We start from the raw sequence: 16,169 nt of genomic DNA, 5'->3' as shown, positions 1-16,169 counted from the left end.
CTGGACGAATTCCAGGAACTCCTTGGATTTATACGCTGCGCCCTGATCAGTTTTGATTTCCCTAGGGATCCCCAATACTGAAAAGGCTTGCACTAGGTGTTTTTTGGCGTGCATTGCCCTTTCTCCTGCATGGGCAGAGGCATAGACCGCGCCTGAATATGTGTCAATGCTTACATGCACATATTTGAGGCGACCAAAACTAGGAATGTGTGTGATGTCAGTCTGCCATACCTCACAACTGCCAAGACCTTGGGGGTTGTGATAGGTTGACTTAGGAAGAAGAAACTCAGAAGAGATTCTTCCTAAGGGAATTTCCTCTGTGGGGGTTGGGATACCTGCAACAGCCAATTAGAGAAAGTTAGTTCGCTCCGTGAACACACATTTTGAGGAAGGTAATCCGGAACTGAGCCTCTTGGTCTTCCGGCGGCTGAGCAGGTAACACCAACTCGAGCTTCCCCCTCCCCCATGCGGGGGGGAGGGAGGCTCGGGAGGCCGCTTGGGCCCCGTTTGCCAACGAGGGGGACCCGATGGCCAGGGGGAGAAAACGTTGTGTGATAAGACCTTCACGGCTTCTTCCTCCACGGGCCTGCGGCTCTGGCGTGGGGGGAGGCCGACTTTTGCTGCTGCCGGACGGGCCGGGCCTGCCCGGGTGGCCATGAGCAGTGTGGGGCCGCAGCCCAGCCCCAGAAAGGCTGATTAACACCTCGGCTGCCCCCCCAGCACAGCCTAAGCCTGGCCCAACTCTTGTAGTTGTGTTAAACTTTAACTCTTTAGTGCTCAGATAAGATTTGCAAAGCCTTCAGCCTTTCCTTTGAATATGAAAGGGAATAAGAAGATTTCTGAAGTCAGTGATGTAAGAGCTAAGTTTTTAAGATGGAAAGAGAATGAGAAGATGCTGAAATGGCTGAAAATCTTTTTTGTGAAATTGTAGGAATGAACTGATGTACTGAATATTCCTATAAACCATGGAAAGAGACATGGGGGGATGGAAATGTTCCATTTAATAGATGATTTGACTAAAGAGCACCTGTGTTGAGAATTTCTGTCCTGAGAAAAGAAGGGGATTTTGGTTTTCTGAAGATAAAGCCTGAGCAGAGAAAAAGGAGACAGAGAGAATCTTTGCTGTCGAACATTTCATTCTTAAAAGTAATACCCCATGAGACAGACATGGCCCACATCTACAACTTTAGGACGGTTGTAGAGTTGGGAGGAGCGTCATGGTTGCAGGTTCCCGGGCAGATGCAAATCGTGAAAGATAAAACCACAAGAGAACTGTTTTTTCCTTCTTGTGGGAAAAATCCCTACAACTTCAACAAGAAGAAGCTTCTCTCTCCAGGAGTGAACTGAGAAAGACTAAATTGGGCACTGACCGAAGTATTTGTTATATGTTTGTTTTGTTGTTATGAAGATTGGGAGAGGGAGGGAAGGAGTGATCTAAAGAAATCTTATTCTGAATTTTTTTTTTCTTCTCCTTTTGTTTGTGTAGTTAATAAATTTTCTTTTATACTCTCTCAAGTTTTAGGCCTGCCTTGCTCTTTTGCTCCTGGTTCTGTCTCACAACAAGAAAAATAAGTTTATTCAAATTGGCAACTCAAACTCAAGACAGGGTTAACCCTCATGCCCATTGATGGCATGGTCTGGAGCTGACAGTTGGGACAGGTGGTCACAATGGCTCCATCCTGACTCCGTGTTAGCTGGAACTGACGCATTAGACCTGGTGCATTCTGGTGATACTGCTGGTGGCTCAGCTTTGCCTGCTGGAAGATGTCAGGGAGGCGTGCTTGTTCTGCTGGGGTTGCTCGTTCTACTGGGGTTGCAAGGGAGTCTGCCTGGCGGTTCCGTTCTGCAATTTCACCTGGCAAATCTATGTGTGACCTCACATGCATCACATAGAACGGGTGTTCTCTATGAGAAATCAAACAAATTAGTTTAGAAAGCAACCTGAAAAGCTGCTCATTCTCGATGTCTCTGAGCACTGCCTGGTCCGCCCTGGACACTACCCCCGCTACATAGGCTGAGTCTGTTACCAAGTTGATTGGCTCTGAGAACTTCTCAAAGGCTGTTACCACTGCTGCCAGTTCAGCTGCTTGGGGTGATCCTTTCACAAACTCAACATCAGCTTCCCAATGCTGAGTCTGGGGATTTCTCCAAGTCATCACCGACTTATGGGATGCCCCTGATGCATCCATGAACACTGTGAGAGCTTTGAGTGGTCTCCGACTCCTCACGAGGAATGAGGTGGAATTCCTCATTAAACAGCTTGTGAGACTGGGCATGGACTGATATTTGTCCTCTGTAGCTATCCAGAGATAACTGGAGACTGGCATTTCTCTGGAGCAAATGCTCAAACATCTCTTTAGTCAATGTTTCAGGAGAGTTCCTCCCCTCCTCAGACAGTTTAACAGGGAGGTGAATACATGTAAAGTCACAACCAGCTAGTTCATACAGTCTCATCCTTGCTTTCCAAATCAGCTGAGCTATTAAGTCTTGTGGCTTAGTGATGGTTTTGGATCTTTGGTGGGAGAGGAAGACCCACTCTATGATTAAGACTGACTCTCTCTGCCCCTCAATCCATTGGAATATCAACCCGTGTAAGCGTGGCAGTTTTCCTAGGACAATGAATTTGAAGGGCATCTCGGGCTGGTAATGGTGAGCTTTCCTCTCTCCTAAAGTCTTTTGTACCTTTTCGATTGCCATCTTTGCCTCTGGGGTCAGTTCCCTGGGAGAAAGCAGCTCTCTCTCCCCCTTCAATAAATTGAAGAGAGGTTCTAGGTCCTCATTAGTGAGGCCTAGCCAGGGCCTAACCCAATTCAATGACCCACACAGGGAATGGAGATCTGCTAAGGTTTTTGGATTACAATTAATTTCCAATTTCTGTGGGACAATGGTCCGTGCAGTAATTTCCAAGCCCAGCTACTTCCAAGGTGGCATCCTTTGGACTTTGTCTTCCTGCAATTCAAATCCAGCAGAGGTTAAAACTTTAACCACTAGGTCAAGTGTGTCTTGGAGTAGAGAGTTATCGGGTGCACACACTAGCACATCATCCATGTAATGCAAGATGATGGCCTCCCTTCTCTGGGCACACACCGGGGACAGCAATGAGGCCACATGCCACTGGCAGATGGAGGGACTGCATTTCATTCCCTGGGGCAAAATTTTCCAGTGGTAGCGCTTCACTGGGGCTTCTTGATTGATGGTAGGAACTGAGAAGGCAAACTGTGGGGCATCCTCTGGGTGTAGGGGAATGTGGAAGAAACAGTCCTTGATGTCTAGAACAGCCAATTGCCAATCTCTGGGAAGCATTGTTGGAGAAGGCATCCCAGGTTGGAGAGATCCCATGTCCTCAATTACTTTGTTTATTCCCCGGAGGTCGTGGAGCAGCCCCCACTTGTCCTTTCGCGGCTTCTTTATCACAAAAACTGGAAAATTCCACAGGCTTGTGGTCTCCTCTATGTGGCCTTTAGCCAATTGCTCCTCCACAAGCTCTTCAAGCGCCCTGAGCTTCTCCTTACTCATCGGCCACTGTGCTACCCACTTTGGGGTATCATCTAGCCATTTCAGCTTTTGGGTAGAGTGCTCTACAGTGGCCACCTCTAAAAATCCTGAGGAGTCTTAGGAATAATCAATTTCACCCCCCACTGGGACATGGTATCTCTCCCCCATAGAGGGCATTTGTAGTCTGTAACAAATGGACGGATGCTAGCCAATTTTCCATCCGGCCCTTCAATTTGCACAATGCTTTTTGATATTTTTGCCAATTTTACTCCTCCTACACCTTGGATTCTGCCTGCCACAGGCTGAAGTTCCCAATGTGATGGCCACATCCTCTTGGGTATGATAGTCACATCAGCACCTGTATCCAGTACCCCCTCCATATGGAGGTGATCTGATCCATGGGTTAGGTGCATGCCAGAGAAGGTTTGTCCTCACCCACCACTTCTGACCAGTAGACTTCAGGTGATTTTCCACCTACTGGGAATTGCTCTTGAACAGGAATGGCCTGGGTGAGGATTTGTCCCTTAACCAGGTAATATGGTGGTAGAGGACATCGTGCCAGGAGAATGAGGCCAGTTATGCTTCCCTTGATAGTCATGGGAGCCACCTCAGTCTCTGGGGGTGTGTGTGCTGTGTCCCCGACAACAAAGTACTCACTATCCAGTTTCATGTCACGTCCTGTGTACTGTTAGGTAAGTCCACTGTAATGACTGTCCAATCAGGTGACCTGAAATGAAAACCTTTGGTAGTCACAAGCCTAAAACGGCCTAGTGGCTTCCAAACCTTGTTAATTGAACACTTAATATTTTCATTGCCATGCATCCCCACACCCTCTATCCCATCCTCCCCCTTTTTGTTTATTAAGAGAGAGTCTTTTGTGAGTGTAGAGCCCTCAGTATTTATAGCCGAACGCATTATTGTGTTAATGGCGGGTACACGCTGTAAAGCTAGTTTTTTTGTTTGTTGGTCTTCTTCTGTCTCTGGTTGTGTGGACAGTCTCTGGCAAAGTGTCCTGGCTGCTTGCACTGGAAGCAGATGATGTGCTGCAGCTGCTCTGGTGACATTGGTTGCTTCTTGGCTTCTGGTGATACAGCTGCCATGGTCTTTGGGTGTGCCAGTCCTGGTTTTCTCTCGTGTCCACTGAGCAGTTCTGCTTTCCTGGCGCAGGCTTCTATCATCTGTGCTAAGCTAGGTGCTGGCTCTAGGGGAAGGCCAAGAATAACCCTATGGCAGGTATCATTAGCATTCCTCTGAGCCATCTCTTTAATTAATTCAGATTGTGCCACTGGATCAGACACCTGTCTTTCCACTTGCGCATGAAGGCAGTCCACAAACTAAGAAATTCTCAGAATGTTTAATGTAAACATTACTGCCTTTAGCATCTACTGTTGGTAATTGATTAAAAACCTTTTCTGCAACATTGCATATTTTATCCAGGACATACTTGGATAATATTCTGGTTTGGCTTTCGGGGCAATGCCAATCCTTTTCCCCACATAGGTGTTCATATGTTATGTCATTATTATCAGCATCTTTTGCATCATCTGAGCTTTGTAAAAGCTCTAGTAAAAGCACTTTCAAAGATCTTTTCCACAGCATTTCCCATAGATCATATTCTGAGGGAGTTAACAGACATCGGAAAAGCTCTTTGATATCATATGGAAACAGTTTGTTTGAACTAAAGGTGGCTCTCATCATGCCTTTAAAGATTTCACTATTTCTACCAAATTCTCTCTGTACTTTACAAATTTCCTTTTTATCTTGATAGGACAAAGGTTGATAACTTCTTCTACCATTTCTTTTACCAAGATAAACTACAGGAGCAACTGATGGTAAATACTCTTTTCCCTGGTGTTGACTTTCAGGGCTGGGCACACCCCCGCCACCCGGCCCGGGAGGCTGCCCACCCCCCCCCCCCCCCCCACCACAGGGACACTATCTGTTCCGCAGGGGCTGTGAGCTGATCCCCCCCACCCCCACTGGCACTGAAACTAGCGGGGGCTCCACTGCCCCCCCCACCCCGCAGCAGCTTGGAGGGAAGGAATGTGAAACCGGAGCGCGGGAGGGGTGGTGGGATTCAGGGTTGCAATACCTGTGGGTGGGGTTGCTGGGTGCCGTGCAGGGCGGGGTCTTGGAGGGGGGAGGGGGCAAGGCAGCCGAGGGCAGGGATGGGTTATGGGATGGGACAGGGTTAGGGGCACGGACTGGAGGGTGAAGGGGGTTGCGGGATGAAGGAGGAAACACGTGGCTGCCACCATATGGGACCCCCCCACTTGGTCTACCGCACGGCCAGAGCTATCTTGGACCCCGACCCCTTCCCCTTCAGGTGTAGCCACGTGGCTGTTGCCCTGAAGGGAAGGGTACAAGGAAGAAGGGCTGACAATTTTTGAAAAATTATCAGAACCGGGATACTGGGGAGGACTCAATGACTCAGAGCAGCTACAGCTGTGCTGGGTGCCCTGTGTTTCCCAGGGGGACCTGTGGATCTCCTCCAGGTTCGGGTTATAGGGTTTTGGGGAAAGGGAAGGTGAATCCGAACTGTTTTGCTGCTGCTGCCTGTTGTTTTCTGTTTGAATTAAAAGTTTCTGAATTTGTAAGACTATTGGGAGGAATACAGAAGCTGTTTTATCTCCATTTTCCACTTTTAAAGTTAATAAATCTCCTATTTCATCCCAAAATGAAATCGAATTTATATTTTGTAATTCAAGGTCAGATTTTTCAACAGACAGCCAGCTGGCAAAACGGGCTAATCTTTTCTTAGATATTAAAACATTTCCTGAACTTAATATTTCCCTTAGTTGTTTTTTTATACTCTTTTGTAAAGCAGATTGCTGTAAGCAATGTTTAACAATTTGCCACTATATCTACCCCACTACAGTTAAAACACAGGAAGAGAGTTAGTTGTTAAAACGTGCCAGGTACACCACGGTTTTCAGGCTTTACTGGCTGCTGGGCTGATGTTAATTTTGCCGTTTCTGTCGGTAAAACCCACGTGGCGCCCGTGCCGCTGTAGGGACCGACTCTGCCGCAAAAACCCTCAAAAACTGCAAAAAACTGCAAAAGAACCTCTGTGCCACCGCTTTGAAACCAATCAAAGCTGTCTGCCTGCCGCGCTGTGCCTGGGGTGGCCGCGTCCAGCCCCCCCAGCCCACGCACCTCACCACGTGGCTGCGGGACGCCAAGCCACGTGCGCCGCGCACATGCCCGCGCCGCCTCTCTCCCCGAGAGCAGCGCCACGCTGGCCAAATGCTACTGGTGAGACCTCCCCGTGGAGCTCCGGGAACCCACCCGCAGCAAAAGGAGGCTTCCACTCACCTTTTTTTTCTTGCAGGCAGAGGCATCTGTGTAACTGTAGTGGGTCTCCGTCCAGAACCGACCTGCCTGGGCTCCTGACAGGCTCCCGGTTTGTGCTTAAGAGTCTTTGAACTGCACAAAATGCAGCTAAAAGAAATTTAAGCTAGTTGATCAGTTCCAAGGCTTCTTGAATCCTGAAAATAGGAGTCACAGCCGGTCGTGGGGTGCTCCATAGAGACCAACCACGTTGGGGCACCAACTGAGGCTGTTTCCTGGCCCTTAATGGTGTCTCACCCTTTCCTCCGGTCTAGCTCAGCTGTTAGGGTGAAGCCTCCCAGGCCCTTGCCACATGGACGTAAATAAAAGATAACAAAAGAGGCTCTTTCCCCTGATGAAGTTGCAGATTTTATTTCTTGTGGGTAGCGAGGAAGAGAGAAAGAGAAAAGGAAAGAGAGAGGGAAAGGGAAAGAGAAAGGGAAAGAGAGAGAGGTCGGGGGCACAGGTCTTTTCTAGGGAGGGGAGAAATTGGATCCCAGCCAGCCCTGTATGGCCAGGAGGGGAGAGGGACCAAGCTACAGGGCATAGCAGGGGTCACGGAATGTACCATTTACAATGCATCTCAGAAATGCAACAAGGAAGGTTCTATGTGGTCATGATGGGTGTTATTTCTTTCTCTAACATTTCTATTACTGTGGAAGAGGGAAAAAAATGTAAAGTATCAAGTGCAAGGCCGAGATAAAAATCCCACCTGGCTTTCAAATGTCCGTTTATGCATGTTTCTGAAACGCACATCCTTCCCTATCCTTGGTCCACTCAGAGGATGACTTGGAAAATGGAGCCAGGCAGAAAGAAAGAGGAGATAAATTAATGGGTGTCCGTATGTCTGATGGTGCTTTATAGACTGAATCACAAGATGGTTTGGTTTGAAAGGGACCTCAAAGATCCTCTCATTCCAGCCTCCTGCTGTGGGCAGGGACTTCCAGGTTGTCGCAAGCCACTCTCCCAAGTTGCTCAGAGCCTGTCCAAACTTGCCTTGAACAATTTCAGGGATGGAGCAGCCACAGCTTCTCTGGGCAACCAGAGTGCCCCCTTACAGTACACATTTCTTCCCAATACCCAACCTGAACCTGCCCTCTGCCAATGTGAAGTCATTACCTCTTGTCCTAGATGAACACTTTTTTAATGTGCTGTGCCTGAAGCAACTGTTTAAACAGCATTAAGCAGCTGAAGGACAAGTTCTGCACCTCCCAGCCAGCACCAGGAGTATCTGCAATGGTACCCCAAAAGGTACATTAATACAGAAGCTCTGGGGAGTACAGAAAAAACTGCAATTTGGATTAATGGCCACTGATCCTCCAGGGAAATAAGCCCATTGCACTACACCTGTAGTCTGCTCGGGATTTCACTTGGAAGTATTTATGTCCTACCATGTCCTACTGGCATAAAGCAACTCTCTCCTCCACCAGTTTTATGAGGATCTTTAAGTACACATAATTTTCAGTGCAATTGTGTAGGAAGATGTGCATATTAAATATTGCATTTACTGATGTGTCCTAAGGTATGTGATTAATGGCTTCATTTTACCCGTCCTAAAAGGAGAAGAATTTTAATATACAAAGTTGTGCAATGTGCAATTCCAGAGGTTTTTTTGTGGGCTCAAATCCAAACCAAACTAATGAACAAATGAACTAGAGAAACTAGAACTAGAGAAAATTCCAGAAACACACTCTGTGCTACTTTGTTTGAACCAGGAGAAATCCAGTGACCTGGGGATTAAATTGACGCCATTTGGTACTTCTTCAGGACATAAATTTTGTTGAAAGTTAACTGCTTCAGTACTCAGGGAACTTTTCAACCCTAGCTTTCAGTGGAAATAACATTCCAGCTTTTAAATCACACTAAAACCATAAATGGTATAATACAAATATAACATTTCTTACACTTAATTTAGAACAAGTCCTGAGCAGGGTGTAAATGACATTGCTTGGGCCGAGCAGAGAAGACTCCTGGGGCCTGCTCTGAATTTCCTGGCTGACTTAGGGAGTGACTTTGGAGCAAGTTGCACAGGTCACCCTCCTCAAACACCTGTTAAGATAATTAAGTAAGGTACCCAAGTGTTGCTTAATCAAGTGCCTACACATCAACTGCTTTATGCACCAAAGCTTAAACTCCCTTTGATCAGTGTTAAGTCAGGTTGAATATCTGTTGGTCAACTATAACAGTGCTCTCCTCCGTGGCTGTAGTTAGCAGTAGTTTTATAATAGTCAAATCTGCAATATTAATTTACTACACAAAATATTTACAACTGAGAGTCTCCATTCTTATTCTATGACCTTTTCTGGCAAATCACTTGTTATCTCAGTTCTCACCAAGCTCCAAGACCCTCTTGGTGCACACATGGCAGGAGGTCAGGGTCAGAAGTCCCACATTTCTGCAGAGTTAGGGGGTTGCAATAGGAGATCTCTAACATGCAAGAGGGAGCATTCTGCAGAGAGTCAACTGCCCACAAACCACCTCCAAAATCTCAACAACACATCTCAGCCAAACAAACAGCAGGTCTTTGCCCAGAGCTGCATGTGCCAGGTGATGCTCTCTGTGGGACAAGAACAAGCAAGATACAGCCATGAAGGAGAACAGCTCACACTGCTCCTGCCACTCAGCATGGCAAGGGAGAAATGAGTTCCCACAGCATCCTGCTCCACCTATAGCCCCTAGATAAAGCAAGCATCTTCCCAGATTTAACCCCCAGGTAAAGGGGCAACTTCCCACTTGTATCCTCAACCCTTGGTTTCTCCAATTTCTGAGTCCACACCGCTGAGTTTTGTTCACTGTTACCAGGTATTTGGCAGTTCTCAGGGCTTATTTGATTCATGCAACCTCTCACTATATAAAAATCCCCAGGGCTCACCTTAGCTCCTCTGCCTCCAGAAATTGCACCACTTCCCAAGCTTCTCAGCATGGCATATTGTAGTTCTCCAACAAACCACCCCAACCTCAGACAATGTCACAACTAATCTTCTTTTCCATCATTCAATAACTTCTACAAATTATTTCAGTTCTAATATGAGCCCCTGAGATCCCTTGTACCCTCCCAGCCTTGCAGCTCCCCTTTTTACAAGGAGGTTCATATCTTCTCACTGCCACCTCCCTGATGTTCTCCTACCAGCAGCTCACCCAGGCCCCTCTACTCCAAGCTTCTCATTCAGCTGAGCACCATCAAGCCAGAGCAACAGCAGCCTAAACAACCTCTTAGAAAGAAATCTGAAAGGTATTAATCCATTTCAGGACATTAAAAAAGGAATGCTTATTAAAGTTTTTCCAGTTGTTTTGAGTAACTCTTGTCATGGGAAGGACATAAAGGATTTAATGCTTTTTTGGGAGTCCAACAAGAGTTCCCAGATCTCATAGAGCAATTTCAAAGTTCAAAATAGCTGGTTGGTTTTGAGACCCTGCTCTACTTATTTATTTAACAAAAAATAAAATAAAGGAAGAGACCAAAACAAGAAACATTAATTCTAGGTGAAGCTGTGTTTTACACCTTCTAGAAGTTATCTTGTATCTGTCATCAGTCTTACTTTAAGCAAGAGTATCTTTTTAAAGAAACCCCCAAACCATATGTTTGCATTGAATCGATTTGCAGATGTGGCAGAGGATTACTGTGAAAACTTTGAAGAGTACTGGAGATTTCACTGAAGGAGACTGAAAGAGTTTTTCAAAATCATTGTTGTATTAACACACAGGAATAAAAACTTTAAAATTCTGACCATAATGTCTGTGTTACTACATCACAGAAATATGAGCTGTAGCATGCATCAGTGCCTGAATTATTCAAGTATCTGAAATGCATCTCATGACTTTGATACATTCTATAAAAAATACTGTGGATTTTTATCTAAATATAGGAGCTAAAAATGAAAACAAATTGATGGCATACTTGGTGGGTAAACATCCTAGATAAAAATATTAGATGAGATCTTCTGTTTAACCTTGCCTATCTTCTCTCCCAACAGAGAAAATTATTTAGTAACTGAGGAAACCTCTGAAGTCTGTTTGATTCCAACTATAAAAAGTAAATTTAAAATATAAAACTAAGCATTCCTAAACTTATTCAGTCTTCTGGCCTTTGGGAAGTACCAACAGCGAGTCTGTGACCCACCTGGCAATCCTTCAACCTCCCTTTGCCTAATGAACTTCACCACTGCAACAGGAACAAAGAAAGCAAAAAGCTGAATGTTTTATTAGCCTTAAAAACTCATCAATTTGTTCCCTTTAATTACTTTCTCTTAGCACTCCATTGGGTGAAGGACACCAGCAAGCTGCAACATCTGGGATATCCATGCTGTGTTTTCTGAAGAGAAAGAGTAAATGGAAGTAGGTATTTATATTGCCTAAGAAATGAGGTATTTCTCAGCAGACCTAATGGGTTATTACACAGGAACAAAAGAAAGGTAAACTTTGCTGTGTGAGAGCCTTCTGTCAGCAGTAAAGTACAGAGAAGGGAAATGCTCTAGGGTTTAATATAAAAAAAATACTGTCCTGATACAAATTATAAAATCAAATAATAGCCCACATTGCTGAAAAGGCAACTGTGCATTTTAGCCTTCCCCATTTCCTTCTTCCAATTCCCACTTTTTTTTTTGGCGGGGATATCCCATTTAATCTTTTCCTGAAGAACTTTCATCTCACCAAAAGCTGTTGAGCAACTTAGTGATGGAAAACTCCCTGTGTGGCAAATGAGTGGTTTAAGTTGCTTGCAGAAGCAGTCTCAAGGGTATTAGTAAAAGTAGGGTTTGTATAAACTGGTCACCTATTCCCTGCCCAGGGCCTTTCCCTAATACAGCTCTGAGGACTTTCCGTCATTGACACATGGGAAGTCATCTCCTACTCTAGAACAATCCCAGTAAGACAACAAGGTAGAAGGAGGGATTTGTTCCCTCTCTCTGAAGCTGCATTTGAGGATTGAAGGCTCTGTCCCACACTTCCCCATTGTAAAGGGGCACAGAGTAAGATGAACATCTGGGTAAAAGAGGAGGAGAACTGCCAATAAGTCTAGACCAAGCTCACTTCAATACTTCAAAAGGTTTCTGTGTATTTTTTTGTATGCGTAAATTGCCTTCCTCTTCTTCCTTCCTACTTCCATTTGGAACAGAGATGAAAAACGATTAAAATGTGCCCATTTTTCTTGTGCTGTTTCACATCTGGAAGCATACATAACCCAGGGGAGAAAGTGCTTGACCTTGTCACATCTTCAGTGTAATCACTTGAGACAACATCTGATGACCCAGAGAGCTCCTGAGTGACACCTAAGCCCCTGCCAAAATCCCTAAAACAGGGCCCCTTCCCCTTCTGACAAAGGAGGGGAACCACATCCTCTTCAACCCCTGCTTTACTTCCAGATATCTACAGTCATTAGCAAACTTAAAGTGGCACTGATTTTGCAATTGCAAGCACATTTAACATTTTATCCTTGCTCTTCTTTTATCCTGTCCCTTACAATAGTCATTAAATTTATTAAGTGGCTTCTACAAGTGACTCCTCTCACTTCTAAATAAAACCAGATTATCAGCACAGAAAATATATCTAGGTTCAGTCCCTCTTTTTTTATCTTTTCTTACAAACCACTCTCCTTCACAGTTTTATCTATATAATTGATGACCCACACATGACATAATTTACAACCCTCTCTAGCAACCTTCTAAACTGTGCATCAATCATTCCAGAATCTCACTCAATGCTGCTGCTCCAGCTGGCCATTATATACTGATTTTTTTTTTAATTTAGTCTATACAAAACTACAATGGAATAACCAAGAATAGAGGATTAACTAAGATTTCAGAAAAAGTATGCCATATGCAAAAAAAGAAGCAAACAAACAAAAAAAGCTAAAGTTGACAGAATTATCTGCATTTACTCTTTGTGCACACAAAGGCTCAGCCCCTAGTGCAGGTGAAGGGAATTCAGGACTAGAAAATTCACTAACAGATGGAGAAAAAGGATGCTGCTCTGGCTTTCTCTTCCCTTTCTCTTAACATCTGGAAGACATTGTATTTATTGCTCTCCTATTAAGAAATCAGGAGCTGTGTCTCAGGAAGAAACCCCTTCCATTGCTTCTCCTTATGGTGGTGTGTGGCAGAAAAATGAACAGCATCAATCCTTCCACAGCAGCAGAGTACAGCAGCAGATAGAAAGTAGCTTGTACATAACAGAAACCACAGAAACCATCATTATAGGGTCGGCAAGCATGAAAAAGTGCCTTTATGAGGCCTGAGATAAATCACAAGATCTCTATGAATTGACGGGAAAATAGAGAGAAAGCATCTCTCTACAATTACAGGAAAAATAAAAGGGCACAAGTACATGCAGAGAGAGGAAAAATGCAGTGACACAGTCACTGGTGGAAATGCCAGAGCCAGCCCCTAATTTAGCTTGCTTTATGAATTCATTTTAAACCAGATTTTCAGCCTGAGTTTCAGATATTCAGGCTAGCAAAGCTTACCTTCACCCCAAAAAATCCCTGAAGAGTAAAACTGACTGGATATAGCTTTCCCTTTCCTTCCCATTCCATTTAGATTATTTTATTGGTAATATTTTTCTGCTGTGGTAGGCAGGATCCTGGCAAGAGGAGATCAATTCTTTTAATTATTGTGTCTCCTGTAGCTCAGCAATGAGCTGTGGTGGGGCAGTATGACAACCTGCAGACATGAAGACATCTGCCTGGAACAGCACAGAGGAACCCCTGTCACTGCTAAAGATCCCAAAGACTCAGAGTAGCCTGGAGAAGAAAACTTGCTCTTCTAGAGGAGGCCCTTGCTATGCTCCTGAATGATGTGAAATTTTATATTTATTATAGAAATTTTGTATTTGTTTTCCAAGGCTCTGCTATGTCCTCCAACTTTATCTTATAGGACTGAGAAAACCTATTTTTCCCTTCAGGCTACCCATAACATCCTGAAAAGAAAAGGAAAAAAATCCCCACAAGAAGCTGAAAATCAACATATCCCCTCCTTTTCTGTAGATATTATTTTGGAATTGAACCCTACAGAAATATGTGTATCACCACAGCTCAGCATAGCAGAGCCACCTGACTTATTTCTGACTTAAAATGGAAAATCCATTCTTCTTTGATTAAAAAAAGGCCTTTCATTTTTAGAAGTGATGTATCAAATATGCATGAATGGGCATGTCCTTTCCATCAAGTGATTCCAACAAGAAGGTTTGGCTCAGATCCTGCCACCCTCCTTGTTAGACCTTGAAAGCAAGCTTTGAAACACAGGGAGAAGTTCCACAAAAGGAGCTGGAGAAATGTCAAGAGAAAAATGTGCCAAGAGTAGGAGAATGTCATGCACCATAAATGGTCAGAAAAGGTAATGATCAGAGAGACTAATTTTCATGAACTCTTCATGAACTCCTTTCTCCTCCTGCAGAAAAGTCCTAATTGAGGAGCATTTTTCCTGACCACAACACAAAACCTCTGGTGAATGAGCTTGTTAACTGGGTACCGCACTGTGACCAGATTTGCCACATATTACTTTTGAACAGGCAGTTGTTGACTATTTGCAAATAATCAGTTATCTCAAAGCACGAGAAAAAAGTTGGTTGCCCATATTTTTCTACTTTTAAATGAGAAGGAAAAACTATTGCTCTTTATTCCTTTTCCACAGCATTCAGAATCACCGTGTGCCTGTTCCCTGCTCACCACTTGCTCTGCAACATCATTCCAGTGTGGATCTTCTTAGTTTCCCTGACCTGCCACAGTTGACCATCACAAGCTTTATCATTGACTTAAAGCAGGGAGCGAGGGAATAGCTCAGAATTCCATTCAAGCCGCTTGTCTCTTACCAAGCCACAATATTTCATCATGCTTGGTCCAGCATAGATTTGAAGAAAATCCCTCATGTTATCTCCAGGTATCAGCTGGACATTTTAGGACATGAAGATTTTTTGCTGTCTAATTTGATGACATACATAGAGCAAGTGCATAAACACTTGCCTGACAATTTAAATGATGGAATTTTGTTTCATTGAAATTTTGAATATATCTGTTTAACTATTTTATAAATTTATTTCCGAATTGCCCTTTCAAGCCTTGCAGTAAAATGTGCATAATTACAATGGATTTTTTTCTTTCCCTTGCCTTTATGAACAAATGCCTAATCAATTCTAGTAAACTAAAAAATCCAAACCACCAGAAACAGGCTAATAAGTTCTTCCAGATATTTATCTAATTTGTATTGACATGAAAACTCATTAATTCAATCTAAAAGAATAAGTAAGAGTCAGGATTGAGGCATTTATGTTTATATGTCTGTCTTGTTGGACATCAAAACAAGACCTTTACAGTACTGGCCACATGAAAAAGCCATTTGAGGATTTGGTAGCAAATTTCAGCTCTGTCATGGTAAATATGTTCTTGATAAATGTGTTTGAAAAAGATAAAGCACAAGAGACTAAAATGATATTATAAGAGTGATTTTCCTGATGTTTATATGTTAATGTCACTGGATGCTTGGGACACTGATATTTATCTGAGGAGCTTAAATATTACTGTGCATTCTAACTCATCTGAGCTCAGTTAAATAGCAACCTCAGCTATGCATTTTGTAAGTGTGTAGACCAACAGAGATCCTTCCTTCCCATCAACACACAGGAAACAGATAAGTGCATGAGTATTAATGTTGTGGTTTACGTTTAGTTTGAATGCTATTCGCTTGTGTTTTTTCCCTTATTGTAATGGTTTTTCCCTTAGTTGTACCCCTTCGTTAATATAAAATGGTTTCTCCCTTTCCTGCGCTTACACTTGCCCATCACCACAAGCCCCGCCTACCCTTCCAGAATCATCCCTGTCCTTCACCCTGAACCCTGCCCATACAGTTGTCAATCCCTCCTGGCTCCTCCCATTGTTCTAGATGGTTCTCTATCAGTCTTCCCTCTCTTGGTTACCATGTATATATAAATCCCTGCCTATGTTATTCCTTATTGGTTAAGTGAATATGTAATCCCGCCCTATGTTACATCCTCTGTTTCCCCTAATTGGTTGATGCGGTGTACCCTCCCTTGGGAGAGGTTCCCTATTTAAGTTGCTGTAAGCCTGTTCTCCTCGCCTTTCTTGGTTCCTTCCCTTCCTGTCCAGTTGTCTTCCCTCATGCTCTCAATAAACCTCTCCTCAGAACCTAGAAAGGTCTCTTCCTCAATCCTTCACCTCCCCTCGGATGCGGACATAGCTGTGATAAGGGTGGAGAGCCCTAGCTGGACTCCTGCTTCACAGAAGCTGGGAGACAGCCCACTCTTGATGCCAGCAGCCAGCAGAGCTATCTGGACTTGCTAGGTTTCAGTAGTCGAGGCTGCCGTGTCATATTAAATCTACCCTGGCTTGAATTTCA

At 44.1% G+C, this 16,169-nt stretch overlaps 2 long non-coding RNA genes across 2 annotated transcripts in view; one reads left to right on the top strand and one right to left on the bottom strand.

The window, feature by feature from the left end:
• The window catches only part of LOC148221984 (uncharacterized), a 32,849-nt gene extending 16,896 nt beyond the window's left edge, over window positions 1-15,953 (top strand). The window contains exons 2-3 of the long non-coding RNA XR_015806989.1: window positions 11,077-11,160; window positions 14,451-15,953. This is a non-coding gene — a long non-coding RNA (uncharacterized LOC148221984). The remainder of the gene's footprint in view (window positions 1-11,076; window positions 11,161-14,450) is intronic.
• The window catches only part of LOC148221983 (uncharacterized), a 37,737-nt gene that overhangs the window by 1,224 nt on the left and 20,344 nt on the right, over window positions 1-16,169 (bottom strand). Inside the window, exons 3-4 of the long non-coding RNA XR_015806988.1 lie at window positions 6,811-6,936; window positions 4,153-4,222 (exon numbers count right to left, since the gene is read on the bottom strand). This is a non-coding gene — a long non-coding RNA (uncharacterized LOC148221983). The remainder of the gene's footprint in view (window positions 1-4,152; window positions 4,223-6,810; window positions 6,937-16,169) is intronic.

The sequence above is a fragment of the Sturnus vulgaris genome, chromosome 15 (genome assembly GCF_052056855.1).
Source record: "Sturnus vulgaris isolate bStuVul1 chromosome 15, bStuVul1.hap1, whole genome shotgun sequence".
NCBI classification, from domain to species: domain Eukaryota; kingdom Metazoa; phylum Chordata; class Aves; order Passeriformes; family Sturnidae; genus Sturnus; species Sturnus vulgaris.
This window is presented reverse-complemented; position numbering and strand designations above follow the sequence as displayed.